We start from the raw sequence: 18,885 nt of genomic DNA on the forward strand, positions 1-18,885 counted from the left end.
CCCAAAGGATAACAACTCCCTGCTGGCCAAGCTGCACTATTACACAAGGAGTGAGGGATCACCCACACATTCTTTTATAGGTATTGCACTTCACCCACCCACCTATCTAATAATTTACCATTTATCTACCCTCCCACCCACTTATCTGTCTATCTAATGATTCACTATCTATCCACCTACCCAACCACACACCTACCCATTTATATACCAAACCATCTATCTATCTTTCTATCTATAGTTAATGTGCTCAGTGAAAAAAATATGTGGGTCCCAAAGGATAACAACTCCTTGCTGGCCAAGCTGCACTATTACACAAGGAGTGAGGGGTCACCCACATATTTTTTTTTACAGGTATTGCGCTTCACCCACCCACCTATCTATCTAATAATTTACCATTTATCTACCCTCCCACCCACTTATCTGTCTATCTAATGATTCACTATCTATCCACCTACCCAACCACACACCTACCCATTTATATACCAAACCATCTATCTATCTTTCTATCTATCTACAGTTAATGTGCTCAGTGAAAAAAATATGTGGGTCCCAAAGGATAACAACTCCCTGCTGGCCAAGCTGCACTATTACACAAGGAGTGAGGGATCACCCACATATTTTTTTAGAGGTATTGCACTTCACCCACCCACCTATCTAATAATTTACCATTTATCTACCCTCCCACCCACTTATCTGTCTATCTAATGATTCACTATCTATCCACCTACCCAACCACACACCTACCCATTTATATACCAAACCATCTATCTATCTTTCTATCTATAGTTAATGTGCTCAGTGAAAAAAATATGTGGGTCCCAAAGGATAACAACTCCTTGCTGGCCAAGCTGCACTATTACACAAGGAGTGAGGGGTCACCCACATATTTTTTTTTACAGGTATTGCGCTTCACCCACCCACCTATCTATCTAATAATTTACCATTTATCTACCCTCCCACCCACTTATCTGTCTATCTAATGATTTACTATCTATCCACCTACCTAACCACACACCTACCCATTTATATACCTAACCATCTATCTATCTATCTACAGTTAATGTGCTCAGTGAAAATAATATGTGGGTCCCAAAGGATAACAACTCCCTGCTGGCCAAGCTGCACTATTACACAAGGAGTGAGGGATCACCCACACATTCTTTTATAGGTATTGCACTTCACCCACCTAATAATTTACCATTTATCTACCCTCCCACCCACTTATCTGTCTATCTAATGATTCACTATCTATCCACCTACCCAACCACACACCTACCCATTTATATACCAAACCATCTATCTATATTTCAATCTATTTACAGTTAATGTGCTCAGTGAAAATAATATGTGGGTCCCAAAGGATAACAACTCCCTGCTGGCCAAGCTGCACTATTACACAAGGAGTGAAGGGTCACCCACATATTTTTTTACAGGTATTTCACTTCACCCACGTGCCTATCTATCTAATAATTTACAATTTATCTACCCTCCCACCCACTTATCTGTCTATTTAATGAGTCACTATCTATCCACCTACCCAACCACACACCTACCCATTTATATACCTAACCATCTATCTATCTTTCTTTCTATCTACAGTTAATGCGCTCAGTGAAAAAATATGTGGGTCTCAAAGGATAGCAACTCCCTGCTGGCCAAGCTGCACTATTACACAAGGAGTGAGGGATCACCCACATATTTTTTTACAGGTATTGCGCTTCACCCCCTACCTATCTAATAGTTTAACATTTATCTACCCACCCACTCATTTATCTATCTAATGATTCACTATCTACCTACCCACGCTCCCACCCACCCTCCCATTTATCTACCTATCTATCTACAGTTAATACACTCAGTGAAAAAAAAATGTGGGTCCCAAAGGTTAACAACTCCCTGCTGGCCAAGCTGCACTATTACACAAGGAGTGAGGGATCACCCGCATGTTTTTTTACAGGTATTGCGCTCCCCCCCACCCACCTATCTAATAGTTTAACATTTATCTACCCACCCATTTATCTATCTAATCTATCTAATGATTCACAAAATACCTACCTACCCACCTACGGACCTCACCCTTCCTGTTGGTCAAGCTGCTCTATTATACAAGGAGTGAGGGATCACCCACATATTTTTTGTGGGAGGTAGGGCACTGACTGAAATAAAAAATGTGTTACTGAGTTCCCTTTCTTCACCTCTATGTCCGCCAAGCTGCCCTAGTGGACAGTGAAGGGGGAAGGTATGTTTATTTTTTACTCTTTTGATTTCTCTCTAGCTATCTCTATTTATTTAACTGTACACTTAGTTATCACAATATACAATAATAGAAGAGTCCCTAACGAGAACTCGCAATTGTGAATTTCAAATGTATACCAAAACATATTATCAGTAATTAATTTTCATTAATTACCTGACTTCATTTTTGTTCGTTGACTTGAGGACAATTCTGCAGTCCAGGTTACCTTGCAGTAGTCGGCTGTTATGACCTCATCATCTGTTTTATATAGAATTCTCACTTAAAAAAATGAAAAGAGGCATGATAATATGTTCGCAGTATACAATGACCCTTAAGCCCTTTACACACTGGGAGTATAGGGGCCCCATCTATATAGTTAACTATATTAGTGGTTCCCCTATTCACACTGAACGAAATCGGTTACCGAAATCATCAGTGATGTCCCAGTGACCTGCTGAACATGCGGGTCATAGGCTATATGGCCAGAGTTGACCTGGATGTTCAAGTGAAGGCAGAGGTCGTTTAGGATGCGCGGGAGCGCACATCATTACTGATATTGAGTATACACACGAGAGATTTTTTTTTCAAAGAAAAGGGTTTGCTCAAAAATGCTCTTCTGAGTGATATCTTTTCTTTTTTCGTGTAGCGTGTATGGGGCTTTAGAAAAATGAGAGGGAGGGATCACCCACCTCTTTGTACATGCCTCTACTTTACAAATCAATGCAGCTATGATTTGTCTATTTAATGGATCATTTAGCATCTATCTTCCTATCCACCCATCTATCTGCCTATACAATAATTGACTAACACTGGGGCAGATGTATTAAACCTTAACAAGAGATAAATGCAAGGGTGATAAAGAGAGATAAACGTCCAGCCAATCAGCTCCTTACTGACTTTTTTCAAACACAGCCTGTAATATGACAGTTAGCAGGTGATTGGCTGGATGTTTATCTCTCTTTATCATCTTTGCATTTATCTCTTGACTTAATACATCTGTCACTATGTACCTATCCAACCATCTATCTATCTAATGAATTATCATCCATCTACCTACACAGCCATTCATCTATATGTCTATCTAATGATATACTATCTATCGGCCTGCCCACCTATTTATCTTTATCTCTATTTATTTAATTACAGGTATTGCGCTCAGTGAAAAAAATATGTGGGTCCCAAAGGATAACAACTCCCTGCTGGCCAAGCTGCACTATTACACAAGGAGTGAGGGATCACCCACATATTTTTTTACAGGTATTGCACTTCACCCACCCACCTATCTAATAATTTACCATTTATCTACCCTCCCACCAACTTATATGTCTATCTAATAAGTCACTATCTATCCACCTACCCAACCACACACCTACCCATTTATATACCTAACCATCTATCTATCTATCTACAGTTAATGTGCTCAGTGAAAATAATATGTGGGTCCCAAAGGATAACAACTCCCTGCTGGCCAAGCTGCACTATTACACAAGGAGTGAGGGATCACCCACACATTCTTTTATAGGTATTGCACTTCACACACCCACCTATCTAATAATTTACCATTTATCTACCCTCCCACCCACTTATCTGTCTATCTAATAAGTCACTATCTATCCACCTACCCAACCACACACCTACCCATTTATATACCTAACCATCTATCTATCTATCTACAGTTAATGTGCTCAGCGAAAATAATATGTGGGTCCCAAAGGATAAAAACTCCCTGCTGGCCAAGCTGCACTATTACACAAGGAGTGAGGGATCACCCACATATTTTTTTTACAGGTATTGCACTTCACCCACCCACCTATCTAATAATTTACCATTTATCTACCCTCCCACCAACTTTTCTGTCTATCTAATAAGTCACTATCTATCCACCTACCCAAACACACCTACCCATTTATATACCTAACCATCTATCTATCTATCTACAGTTAATGTGCTCAGTGAAAATAATATGTGGGTCCCAAAGGATAACAACTCCCTGCTGGCCAAGCTGCACTATTACACAAGGAGTGAGGGATCACCCACACATTCTTTTATAGGTATTGCACTTCACCCACCCACCTATCTAATAATTTACCATTTATCTACCCTCCCACCCACTTATCTGTCTATCTAATGATTCACTATCTATCCACCTACCCAACCACACACCTACCCATTTATATACCAAACCATCTATCTATCTTTCAATCTATCTACAGTTAATGCACTCAGTGAAAAAAATATGTGGGTCCCAAACGATAACAACTCCCTGCTGGCCAAGCTGCACTATTACACAAGGAGTGAGGGGTCACCCACATATTTTTTTTTTACAGGTATTGCGCTTCACCCACCCACCTATCTATCTAATAATTTACCATTTATCTACCCTCCCACCCACTTATCTGTCTATCTAATGATTCACTATCTATCCACCTACCCAACCACACACCTACCCATTTATATACCTAACCATCTATCTATCTACAGTTAATGTGCTCAGTGAAAATAATATGTGGGTCCCAAAGGATAACAACTCCTTGCTGGCCAAGCTGCACTATTACACAAGGAGTGAGGGATCACTCACACATTCTTTTATAGGTATTGCACTTCACCCACCCACCTATCTAATAATTTACCATTTATCTACCCTCCCACCCACTTATCTGTCTATCTAATGATTCACTATCTATCCACCTACCCAACCACACACCTACCCATTTATATACCAAACCATCTATCTATCTTTCAATCTATCTATCTACAGTTAATGCACTCAGTGAAAAAAATATGTGGGTTCCAAAGGATAACAACTCCCTGCTGGCCAAGCTGCACTATTACACAAGGAGTGAGGGGTCACCCACACATTTTTTTTTCAGGTATTGCGCTTCACCCACCCACCTATCTATCTAATAATTTACCATTTATCTACCCTCCCACCCACTTATCTGTCTATCTAATGATTCACTATCTATCCACCTACCCAACCACACACCTACCCATTTATATACCTAACCATCTATCTATCTATCTACAGTTAATATGCTCAGTGAAAATAATATGTGGGTCCCAAAGGATAACAACTCCCTGCTGGCCAAGCTGCACTATTACACAAGGAGTGAGGGGTCACCCACATATTTTTTTTACAGGTATTGCACTTCACCCACCCTCCTATCTAATAATTTACCATTTATCTACCCTCCCACCCACTTATCTGTCTATCTAATGATTCACTATCTATCCACCTACCCAACCACACACCTACCCATTTATATACCAAACCATCTATCTATCTTTCAATCTATCTACAGTTAATGCACTCAGTAAAAAAAAAATATGTGGGTCCCAAAGGATAACAACTCCCTGCTGGCCAAGCTGCACTATTACACAAGGAGTGAGGGGTCACCCACTAATTTTTTTTTACAGGTATTGCGCTTCACCCACCTATCTAATAATTTACCATTTATCTACCCTCCCACCCACTTATCTGTCTATCTAATGATTCACTATCTATCCACCTACCCAACCACACACCTACCCATTTATATACCAAACCAACTATCTTTCTATCTATCTATCTATCTATCTACAGTTAATGTGCTCAGTGAAAATAATATGTGGGTCCCAAAGGATAACAACTCCCTGCTGGCCAAGCTGCACTATTACACAAGGAGTGAGGGATCACCCACACATTCTTTTATAGGTATTGCACTTCACCCACCCACCTATCTAATAATTTACCATTTATCTACCCTCCCACCCACTTATCTGTCTATCTAATGATTCACTATCTATCCACCTACCCAACCACACACCTACCCATTTATATACCTAACCATCTAACTATCTTTCTATCTATCTACAGTTAATGCACTCAGTGAAAAAAATATGTGGGTCCCAAAGGATACCAACTCCCTGCTGGCCAAGCTGCACTATTACACAAGGAGTGAGGGATCACCCCCATATTTTTTTACAGGTATTGCACTTCACCCACCCACCTATCTAATAATTTACCATTTATCTACCCTCCCACCAACTTTTCTGTCTATCTAATAAGTCAAAATCTATCCACCTACCCAACCACACACCTACCCATTTATATACCTAACCATCTATCTATCTATCTATCTATCTATCTATCTACAGTTAATGCACTCAGTGAAAAAAATATGTGGGTTCCAAAGGATAACAACTCCCTGCTGGCCAAGCTGCACTATTACACAAGGAGTGAGCGGTCACCCACATTTTTTTTTTACAGGTATTGCGCTTCACCCACCCACCTATCTATCTAATAATTTACCATTTATCAACCCTCCTACCCACTTATCTGTCTATCTAATGATTCACTATCTATCCACCTACCCAACCACACACCTACCCATTTATATACCTAACCATCTATCTATCTACAGTTAATGTGCTCAGTGAAAATAATATGTGGGTCCCAAAGGATAACAACTCCCTGCTGGCCAAGCTGCACTATTACACAAGGAGTGAGGGATCACCCACACATTCTTTTATAGGTATTGCACTTCACCCACCCACCTATCTAATAATTTACCATTTATCTACCCTCCCACCCACTTATCTGTCTATCTAATGATTCACTATCTATCCACCTACCCAACCACACACCTACCCATTTATATACCAAACCATCTATCTATCTTTCTATCTATCTACAGTTAATGTGCTCAGTGAAAAAAATATGTGGGTCCCAAAGGATAACAACTCCCTGCTGGCCAAGCTGCACTATTACACAAGGAGTGAGGGATCACCCACATATTTTTTTAGAGGTATTGCACTTCACCCATGCACATATCTAATAATTTACCATTTATCTACCCTCCCACCCACTTATCTGTCTATCTGATGATTTACTATCTATCCACCTACCCAACCACACACCTACCCATTTATATACCTAACCATCTATCTATCTATCTACAGTTAATGTGCTCAGTGAAAATAATATGTGGGTCCCAAAGGATAACAACTCCCTGCTGGCCAAGCTGCACTATTACACAAGGAGTGAGGGGTCACCCACATATTTTTTTTTTACAGGTATTGCGCTTCACCCACCCACCTATCTATCTAATAATTTACCATTTATCTACCCTCCCACCCACTTATCTGTCTATCTAATGATTCACTATCTATCCACCTACCTAACCACACACCTACCCATTTATATACCTAACCATCTATCTATCTATCTACAGTTAATGTGCTCAGTGAAAATAATATGTGGGTCCCAAAGGATAACAACTCCCTGCTGGCCAAGCTGCACTATTACACAAGGAGTGAGGGATCACCCACACATTCTTTTATAGGTATTGCACTTCACCCACCCACCTATCTAATAATTTACCATTTATCTACCCTCCCACCCACTTATCTGTCTATCTAATGATTCACTATCTATCCACCGACCCAACCACACACCTACCCATTTATATACCTAACCATCTATCTATCTACAGTTAATGTGCTCAGTGAAAATAATATGTGGGTCCCAAAGGATAACAACTCCCTGCTGGCCAAGCTGCACTATTACACAAGGAGTGAGGGATCACCCACACATTCTTTTATAGGTATTGCACTTCACCACCCACCTATCTAATAATTTACCATTTATCTACCCTCCCACCCACTTATCTGTCTATCTAATGATTCACTATCTATCCACCTACCCAACCACACACCTACCCATTTATATACCAAACCATCTATCTATCTTTCAATCTATCTACAGTTAATGCACTCAGTGAAAAAAATATGTGGGTCCCAAAGGATACCAACTCCCTGCTGGCCAAGCTGCACTATTACACAAGGAGTGAGGGATCACCCCCATATTTTTTTACAGGTATTGCACTTCACCCACCCACCTATCTAATAATTTACCATTTATCTACCCTCCCACCAACTTTACTGTCTATCTAATAAGTCAAAATCTATCCACCTACCCAACCACACACCTACCCATTTATATACCTAACCATCTATCTATCTATCTACAGTTAATGCACTCAGTGAAAAAAATATGTGGGTCCCAAAGGATAACAACTCCCTGCTGGCCAAGCTGCACTATTACACAAGGAGTGAGGGGTCACCCACATATTTTTTTTTACAGGTATTGCGCTTCACCCACCTATCTATCTAATAATTTACCATTTATCTACCCTCCCACCCACTTATCTGTCTATCTAATGATTCACTATCTATCCACCTACCCAACCACACACCTACCCATTTATATACCTAACCATCTATCTATCTACAGTTAATGTGCTCAGTGAAAATAATATGTGGGTCCCAAAGGATAACAACTCCCTGCTGGCCAAGCTGCACTATTTCACAAGGAGTGAGGGATCACCCACACATTCTTTTATATGTATTGCACTTCACCCACCCACCTATCTAATAATTTACCATTTATCTACCCTCCCACCCACTTATCTGTCTATATAATGATTCACTATCTATCCACCTACCCAACCACACACCTACCCATTTATATACCAAACCATCTATCTATCTTTCAATCTATCTACAGTTAATGCACTCAGTGAAAAAAAATATGTGGGTCCCAAAGGATAACAACTCCCTGCTGGCCAAGCTGCACTATTACACAAGGAGTGAGGGATCACCCACATATTTTTTTTACAGGTATTGCACTTCACCCACCCACCTATCTAATAATTTACCATTTATCTACCCTCCCACCAACTTTTCTGTCTATCTAATAAGTCACTATCTATCCACCTACCCAACCACACACCTACCCATTTATATACCTAACCATCTATCTATCTATCTATCTATCTATCTATCTACAGTTAATGTGCTCAGTGAAAATAATATGTGGGTCCCAAAGGATAACAACTCCCTGCTGGCCAAGCTGCACTATTACACAAGGAGTGAGGGATCACCCACACATTCTTTTATAGGTATTGCACTTCACCCACCCACCTATCTAATAATTTACCATTTATCTACCCTCCCACCCACTTATCTGTCTAGCTAATGATTCACTATCTATCCACCTACCCAACCACACACCTACCCATTTATATACCAAACCATCTATCTATCTTTCTATCTATCTACAGTTAATGTGCTCAGTGAAAAAAATATGTGGGTCCCAAAGGATAACAACTCCCTGCTGGCCAAGCTGCACTATTACACAAGGAGTGAGGGGTCACCCACATATTTTTTTTTTTACAGGTATTGCGCTTCACCCACCCACCTATCTAATAATATACCATTTATCTACCCTCCCACCCACTTATCTGTCTATCTAATGATTCACTATCTATCCACCTACCCAACCACACACCTACCCATTTATATACCTAACCATCTATCTATCTATCTATCTATCTACAGTTAATGTGCTCAGTGAAAATAATATGTGGGTCCCAAAGGATAACAACTCCCTGCTGGCCAAGCTGCACTATTACACAAGGAGTGAGGGATCACCCACACATTCTTTTATAGGTATTGCACTTCACCCACCCACCTATCTAATAATTTACCATTTATCTACCCTCCCACCCACTTATCTGTCTATCTAATGATTCACTATCTATCCACCTACCCAACCACACACCTACCCATTTATATACCAAACCATCTATCTATCTTTCTATCTATCTACAGTTAATGCACTCAGTGAAAAAAATATGTGGGTCCCAAAGGATACCAACTCCCTGCTGGCCAAGCTGCACTATTACACAAGGAGTGAGGGATCACCCCCATATTTTTTTACAGGTATTGCACTTCACCCACCCACCTATCTAATAATTTACCATTTATCTACCCTCCCACCAACTTTTCTGTCTATCTAATAAGTCAAAATCTATCCACCTACCCAACCACACACCTACCCATTTATATACCTAACCATCTATCTATCTATCTATCTATCTATCTATCTATCTACAGTTAATGCACTCAGTGAAAAAAATATGTGGGTCCCAAAGGATAACAACTCCCTGCTGGCCAAGCTGCACTATTACACAAGGAGTGAGGGGTCACCCACATATTTTTTTTTACAGGTATTGCGCTTCACCCACACACCTATCTATCTGATAATTTACCATTTATCTACCCTCCCACCCACTTATCTGTCTATCTAATGATTCACTATCTATCCACCTACCCAACCACACACCTACCCATTTATATACCTAACCATCTATCTATCTACAGTTAATGTGCTCAGTGAAAATAATATGTGGGTCCCAAAGGATAACAACTCCCTGCTGGCCAAGCTGCACTATTACACAAGGAGTGAGGGATCACCCACACATTCTTTTATAGGTATTGCACTTCACCCACCCACCTATCTAATAATTTACCATTTATCTACCCTCCCACCCACTTATCTGTCTATCTAATGATTCACTATCTATCCACCTACCCAACCACACACCTACCCATTTATATACCAAACCATCTATCTATCTTTCTATCTATAGTTAATGTGCTCAGTGAAAAAAATATGTGGGTCCCAAAGGATAACAACTCCTTGCTGGCCAAGCTGCACTATTACACAAGGAGTGAGGGGTCACCCACATATTTTTTTTTACAGGTATTGCGCTTCACCCACCCACCTATCTATCTAATAATTTACCATTTATCTACCCTCCCACCCACTTATCTATCTAATGATTCACTATCTATCCACCTACCCAACCACACACCTACCCATTTATATACCAAACCATCTATCTATCTTTCTATCTATCTACAGTTAATGTGCTCAGTGAAAAAAATATGTGGGTCCCAAAGGATAACAACTCCCTGCTGGCCAAGCTGCACTATTACACAAGGAGTGAGGGATCACCCACATATTTTTTTAGAGGTATTGCACTTCACCCACCCACCTATCTAATAATTTACCATTTATCTACCCTCCCACCCACTTATCTGTCTATCTAATGATTCACTATCTATCCACCTACCCAACCACACACCTACCCATTTATATACCTAACCATCTATCTATCTACAGTTAATGTGCTCAGTGAAAATAATATGTGGGTCCCAAAGGATAACAACTCCTTGCTGGCCAAGCTGCACTATTACACAAGGAGTGAGGGATCACCCACACATTCTTTTATAGGTATTGCACTTCACCCACCCACCTATCTAATAATTTACCATTTATCTACCCTCCCACCCACTTATCTGTCTATCTAATGATTCACTATCTATCCACCTACCCAACCACACACCTACCCATTTATATACCAAACCATCTATCTATCTTTCAATCTATCTATCTACAGTTAATGCACTCAGTGAAAAAAATATGTGGGTTCCAAAGGATAACAACTCCCTGCTGGCCAAGCTGCACTATTACACAAGGAGTGAGGGGTCACCCACACATTTTTTTTTCAGGTATTGCGCTTCACCCACCCACCTATCTATCTAATAATTTAACATTTATCTACCCTCCCACCCACTTATCTGTCTATCTAATGATTCACTATCTATCCACCTACCCAACCACACACCTACCCATTTATATACCTAACCATCTATCTATCTACAGTTAATGTGCTCAGTGAAAATAATATGTGGGTCCCAAAGGATAACAACTCCTTGCTGGCCAAGCTGCACTATTACACAAGGAGTGAGGGATCACCCACACATTCTTTTATAGGTATTGCACTTCACCCACCCACCTATCTAATAATTTACCATTTATCTACCCTCCCACCCACTTATCTGTCTATCTAATGATTCACTATCTATCCACCTACCCAACCACACACCTACCCATTTATATACCAAACCATCTATCTATCTTTCAATCTATCTATCTACAGTTAATGCACTCAGTGAAAAAAATATGTGGGTTCCAAAGGATAACAACTCCCTGCTGGCCAAGCTGCACTATTACACAAGGAGTGAGGGGTCACCCACACATTTTTTTTTCAGGTATTGCGCTTCACCCACCCACCTATCTATCTAATAATTTAACATTTATCTACCCTCCCACCCACTTATCTGTCTATCTAATGATTCACTATCTATCCACCTACCCAACCACACACCTACCCATTTATATACCTAACCATCTATCTATCTATCTACAGTTAATGTGCTCAGTGAAAATAATATGTGGGTCCCAAAGGATAACAACTCCCTGCTGGCCAAGCTGCACTATTACACAAGGAGTGAGGGGTCACCCACATATTTTTTTTTACAGGTATTGCACTTCACCCACCCACCTATCTAATAATTTACCATTTATCTACCCTCCCACCCACTTATCTGTCTATCTAATGATTCACTATCTATCCACCTACCCAACCACACACCTACCCATTTATATACCAAACCATCTATCTATCTTTCAATCTATCTACAGTTAATGCACTCAGTAAAAAAAAAATATGTGGGTCCCAAAGGATAACAACTCCCTGCTGGCCAAGCTGCACTATTACACAAGGAGTGAGGGGTCACCCACATATTTTTTTTTACAGGTATTGCGCTTCACCCACCTATCTAATAATTTACCATTTATCTACCCTCCCACCCACTTATCTGTCTATCTAATGATTCACTATCTATCCACCTACCCAACCACACACCTACCCATTTATATACCAAACCATCTATCTTTCTATCTATCTATCTATCTATCTACAGTTAATGTGCTCAGTGAAAATAATATGTGGGTCCCAAAGGATAACAACTCCCTGCTGGCCAAGCTGCACTATTACACAAGGAGTGAGGGATCACCCACACATTCTTTTATAGGTATTGCACTTCACCCACCCACCTATCTAATAATTTACCATTTATCTACCCTCCCACCCACTTATCTGTCTATCTAATGATTCACTATCTATCCACCTACCCAACCACACACCTACCCATTTATATACCTAACCATCTAACTATCTTTCTATCTATCTACAGTTAATGCACTCAGTGAAAAAAATATGTGGGTCCCAAAGGATACCAACTCCCTGCTGGCCAAGCTGCACTATTACACAAGGAGTGAGGGATCACCCCCATATTTTTTTACAGGTATTGCACTTCACCCACCCACCTATCTAATAATTTACCATTTATCTACCCTCCCACCAACTTTTCTGTCTATCTAATAAGTCAAAATCTATCCACCTACCCAACCACACACCTACCCATTTATATACCTAACCATCTATCTATCTATCTATCTATCTATCTATCTACAGTTAATGCACTCAGTGAAAAAAATATGTGGGTTCCAAAGGATAACAACTCCCTGCTGGCCAAGCTGCACTATTACACAAGGAGTGAGGGGTCACCCACATTTTTTTTTACAGGTATTGCGCTTCACCCACCCACCTATCTATCTAATAATTTACCATTTATCAACCCTCCTACCCACTTATCTGTCTATCTAATGATTCACTATCTATCCACCTACCCAACCACACACCTACCCATTTATATACCTAACCATCTATCTATCTACAGTTAATGTGCTCAGTGAAAATAATATGTGGGTCCCAAAGGATAACAACTCCCTGCTGGCCAAGCTGCACTATTACACAAGGAGTGAGGGATCACCCACACATTCTTTTATGGGTATTGCACTTCACCCACCCACCTATCTAATAATTTACCATTTATCTACCCTCCCACCCACTTATCTGTCTATCTAATGATTCACTATCTATCCACCTACCCAACCACACACCTACCCATTTATATACCAAACCATCTATCTATCTTTCTATCTATCTACAGTTAATGTGCTCAGTGAAAAAAATATGTGGGTCCCAAAGGATAACAACTCCCTGCTGGCCAAGCTGCACTATTACACAAGGAGTGAGGGATCACCCACATATTTTTTTAGAGGTATTGCACTTCACCCACACACCTATCTAATAATTTACCATTTATCTACCCTCCCACCCACTTATCTGTCTATCTGATGATTTACTATCTATCCACCTACCCAACCACACACCTACCCATTTATATACCTAACTATCTATCTATCTATCTACAGTTAATGTGCTCAGTGAAAATAATATGTGGGTCCCAAAGGATAACAACTCCCTGCTGGCCAAGCTGCACTATTACACAAGGAGTGAGGGGTCACCCACATATTTTTTTTTACAGGTATTGCGCTTCACCCACCCACCTATCTATCTAATAATTTACCATTTATCTACCCTCCCACCCACTTATCTGTCTATCTAATGATTCACTATCTATCCACCTACCTAACCACACACCTACCCATTTATATACCTAACCATCTATCTATCTATCTACAGTTAATGTGCTCAGTGAAAATAATATGTGGGTCCCAAAGGATAACAACTCCCTGCTGGCCAAGCTGCACTATTACACAAGGAGTGAGGGATCACCCACACATTCTTTTATAGGTATTGCACTTCACCCACCTAATAATTACCATTTATCTACCCTCCCACCCACTTATCTGTCTATCTAATGATTCACTATCTATCCACCTACCCAACCACACACCTACCCATTTATATACCAAACCATCTATCTATATTTCAATCTATTTACAGTTAATGTGCTCAGTGAAAATAATATGTGGGTCCCAAAGGATAACAACTCCCTGCTGGCCAAGCTGCACTATTACACAAGGAGTGAAGGGTCACCCACATATTTTTTTACAGGTATTTCACTTCACCCACGTGCCTATCTATCTAAAAATTTACAATTTATCTACCCTCCCACCCACTTATCTGTCTATTTAATGAGTCACTATCTATCCACCTACCCAACCACACACCTACCCATTTATATACCAAACCATCTATCTATCTTTCAATCTATCTACAGTTAATGCACTCAGTGAAAAAAAATATGTGGGTCCCAAAGGATAACAACTCCCTGCTGGCCAAGCTGCACTATTACACAAGGAGTGAGGGATCACCCACATATTTTTTTTACAGGTATTGCACTTCACCCACCCACCTATCTAATAATTTACCATTTATCTACCCTCCCACCAACTTTTCTGTCTATCTAATAAGTCACTATCTATCCACCTACCCAACCACACACCTACCCATTTATATACCTAACCATCTATCTATCTATCTATCTATCTATCTATCTATCTACAGTTAATGTGCTCAGTGAAAATAATATGTGGGTCCCAAAGGATAACAACTCCCTGCTGGCCAAGCTGCACTATTACACAAGGAGTGAGGGATCACCCACACATTCTTTTATAGGTATTGCACTTCACCCACCCACCTATCTAATAATTTACCATTTATCTACCCTCCCACCCACTTATCTGTCTAGCTAATGATTCACTATCTATCCACCTACCCAACCACACACCTACCCATTTATATACCAAACCATCTATCTATCTTTCTATCTATCTACAGTTAATGTGCTCAGTGAAAAAAATATGTGGGTCCCAAAGCATAACAACTCCCTGCTGGCCAAGCTGCACTATTACACAAGGAGTGAGGGGTCACCCACATATTTTTTTTTTTACAGGTATTGCGCTTCACCCACCCACCTATCTAATAATATACCATTTATCTACCCTCCCACCCACTTATCTGTCTATCTAATGATTCACTATCTATCCACCTACCCAACCACACACCTACCCATTTATATACCTAACCATCTATCTATCTATCTATCTATCTATCTATCTACAGTTAATGTGCTCAGTGAAAATAATATGTGGGTCCCAAAGGATAACAACTCCCTGCTGGCCAAGCTGCACTATTACACAAGGAGTGAGGGATCACCCACACATTCTTTTATAGGTATTGCACTTCACCCACCCACCTATCTAATAATTTACCATTTATCTACCCTCCCACCCACTTATCTGTCTATCTAATGATTCACTATCTATCCACCTACCCAACCACACACCTACCCATTTATATACCAAACCATCTATCTATCTTTCTATCTATCTACAGTTAATGCACTCAGTGAAAAAAATATGTGGGTCCCAAAGGATACCAACTCCCTGCTGGCCAAGCTGCACTATTACACAAGGAGTGAGGGATCACCCCCATATTTTTTTACAGGTATTGCACTTCACCCACCCACCTATCTAATAATTTACCATTTATCTACCCTCCCACCAACTTTTCTGTCTATCTAATAAGTCAAAATCTATCCACCTACCCAACCACACACCTACCCATTTATATACCTAACCATCTATCTATCTATCTATCTATCTATCTATCTATCTACAGTTAATGCACTCAGTGAAAAAAATATGTGGGTCCCAAAGGATAACAACTCCCTGCTGGCCAAGCTGCACTATTACACAAGGAGTGAGGGGTCACCCACATATTTTTTTTTACAGGTATTGCGCTTCACCCACACACCTATCTATCTGATAATTTACCATTTATCTACCCTCCCACCCACTTATCTGTCTATCTAATGATTCACTATCTATCCACCTACCCAACCACACACCTACCCATTTATATACCTAACCATCTATCTATCTACAGTTAATGTGCTCAGTGAAAATAATATGTGGGTCCCAAAGGATAACAACTCCCTGCTGGCCAAGCTGCACTATTACACAAGGAGTGAGGGATCACCCACACATTCTTTTATAGGTATTGCACTTCACCCACCCACCTATCTAATAATTTACCATTTATCTACCCTCCCACCCACTTATCTGTCTATCTAATGATTCACTATCTATCCACCTACCCAACCACACACCTACCCATTTATATACCAAACCATCTATCTATCTTTCTATCTATAGTTAATGTGCTCAGTGAAAAAAATATGTGGGTCCCAAAGGATAACAACTCCTTGCTGGCCAAGCTGCACTATTACACAAGGAGTGAGGGGTCACCCACATATTTTTTTTTACAGGTATTGCGCTTCACCCACCCACCTATCTATCTAATAATTTACCATTTATCTACCCTCCCACCCACTTATCTATCTAATGATTCACTATCTATCCACCTACCCAACCACACACCTACCCATTTATATACCAAACCATCTATCTATCTTTCTATCTATCTACAGTTAATGTGCTCAGTGAAAAAAATATGTGGGTCCCAAAGGATAACAACTCCCTGCTGGCCAAGCTGCACTATTACACAAGGAGTGAGGGATCACCCACATATTTTTTTAGAGGTATTGCACTTCACCCACCCACCTATCTAATAATTTACCATTTATCTACCCTCCCACCCACTTATCTGTCTATCTAATGATTCACTATCTATCCACCTACCCAACCACACACCTACCCATTTATATACCTAACCATCTATCTATCTACAGTTAATGTGCTCAGTGAAAATAATATGTGGGTCCCAAAGGATAACAACTCCTTGCTGGCCAAGCTGCACTATTACACAAGGAGTGAGGGATCACCCACACATTCTTTTATAGGTATTGCACTTCACCCACCCACCTATCTAATAATTAACCATTTATCTACCCTCCCACCCACTTATCTGTCTATCTAATGATTCACTATCTATCCACCTACCCAACCACACACCTACCCATTTATATACCAAACCATCTATCTATCTTTCAATCTATCTATCTACAGTTAATGCACTCAGTGAAAAAAATATGTGGGTTCCAAAGGATAACAACTCCCTGCTGGCCAAGCTGCACTATTACACAAGGAGTGAGGGGTCACCCACACATTTTTTTTTCAGGTATTGCGCTTCACCCACCCACCTATCTATCTAATAATTTAACATTTATCTACCCTCCCACCCACTTATCTGTCTATCTAATGATTCACTATCTATCCACCTACCCAACCACACACCTACCCATTTATATACCTAACCATCTATCTATCTACAGTTAATGTGCTCAGTGAAAATAATATGTGGGTCCCAAAGGATAACAACTCCTTGCTGGCCAAGCTGCACTATTACACAAGGAGTGAGGGATCACCCACACATTCTTTTATAGGTATTGCACTTCACCCACCCACCTATCTAATAATTTACCATTTATCTACCCTCCCACCCACTTATCTGTCTATCTAATGATTCACTATCTATCCACCTACCCAACCACACACCTACCCATTTATATACCAAACCATCTATCTATCTTTCAATCTATCTATCTACAGTTAATGCACTCAGTGAAAAAAATATGTGGGTTCCAAAGGATAACAACTCCCTGCTGGCCAAGCTGCACTATTACACAAGGAGTGAGGGGTCACCCACACATTTTTTTTTCAGGTATTGCGCTTCACCCACCCACCTATCTATCTAATAATTTAACATTTATCTACCCTCCCACCCACTTATCTGTCTATCTAATGATTCACTATCTATCCACCTACCCAACCACACACCTACCCATTTATATACCTAACCATCTATCTATCTATCTACAGTTAATGTGCTCAGTGAAAATAATATGTGGGTCCCAAAGGATAACAACTCCCTGCTGGCCAAGCTGCACTATTACACAAGGAGTGAGGGGTCACCCACATATTTTTTTTACAGGTATTGCACTTCACCCACCCACCTATCTAATAATTTACCATTTATCTACCCTCCCACCCACTTATCTGTCTATCTAATGATTCACTATCTATCCACCTACCCAACCACACACCTACCCATTTATATACCAAACCATCTATCTATCTT

The sequence above is a fragment of the Crinia signifera genome, chromosome 5 (genome assembly GCF_055691185.1).
Source record: "Crinia signifera chromosome 5, ASM5569118v1, whole genome shotgun sequence".
Taxonomy (NCBI): Eukaryota; Metazoa; Chordata; class Amphibia; order Anura; family Myobatrachidae; genus Crinia; species Crinia signifera.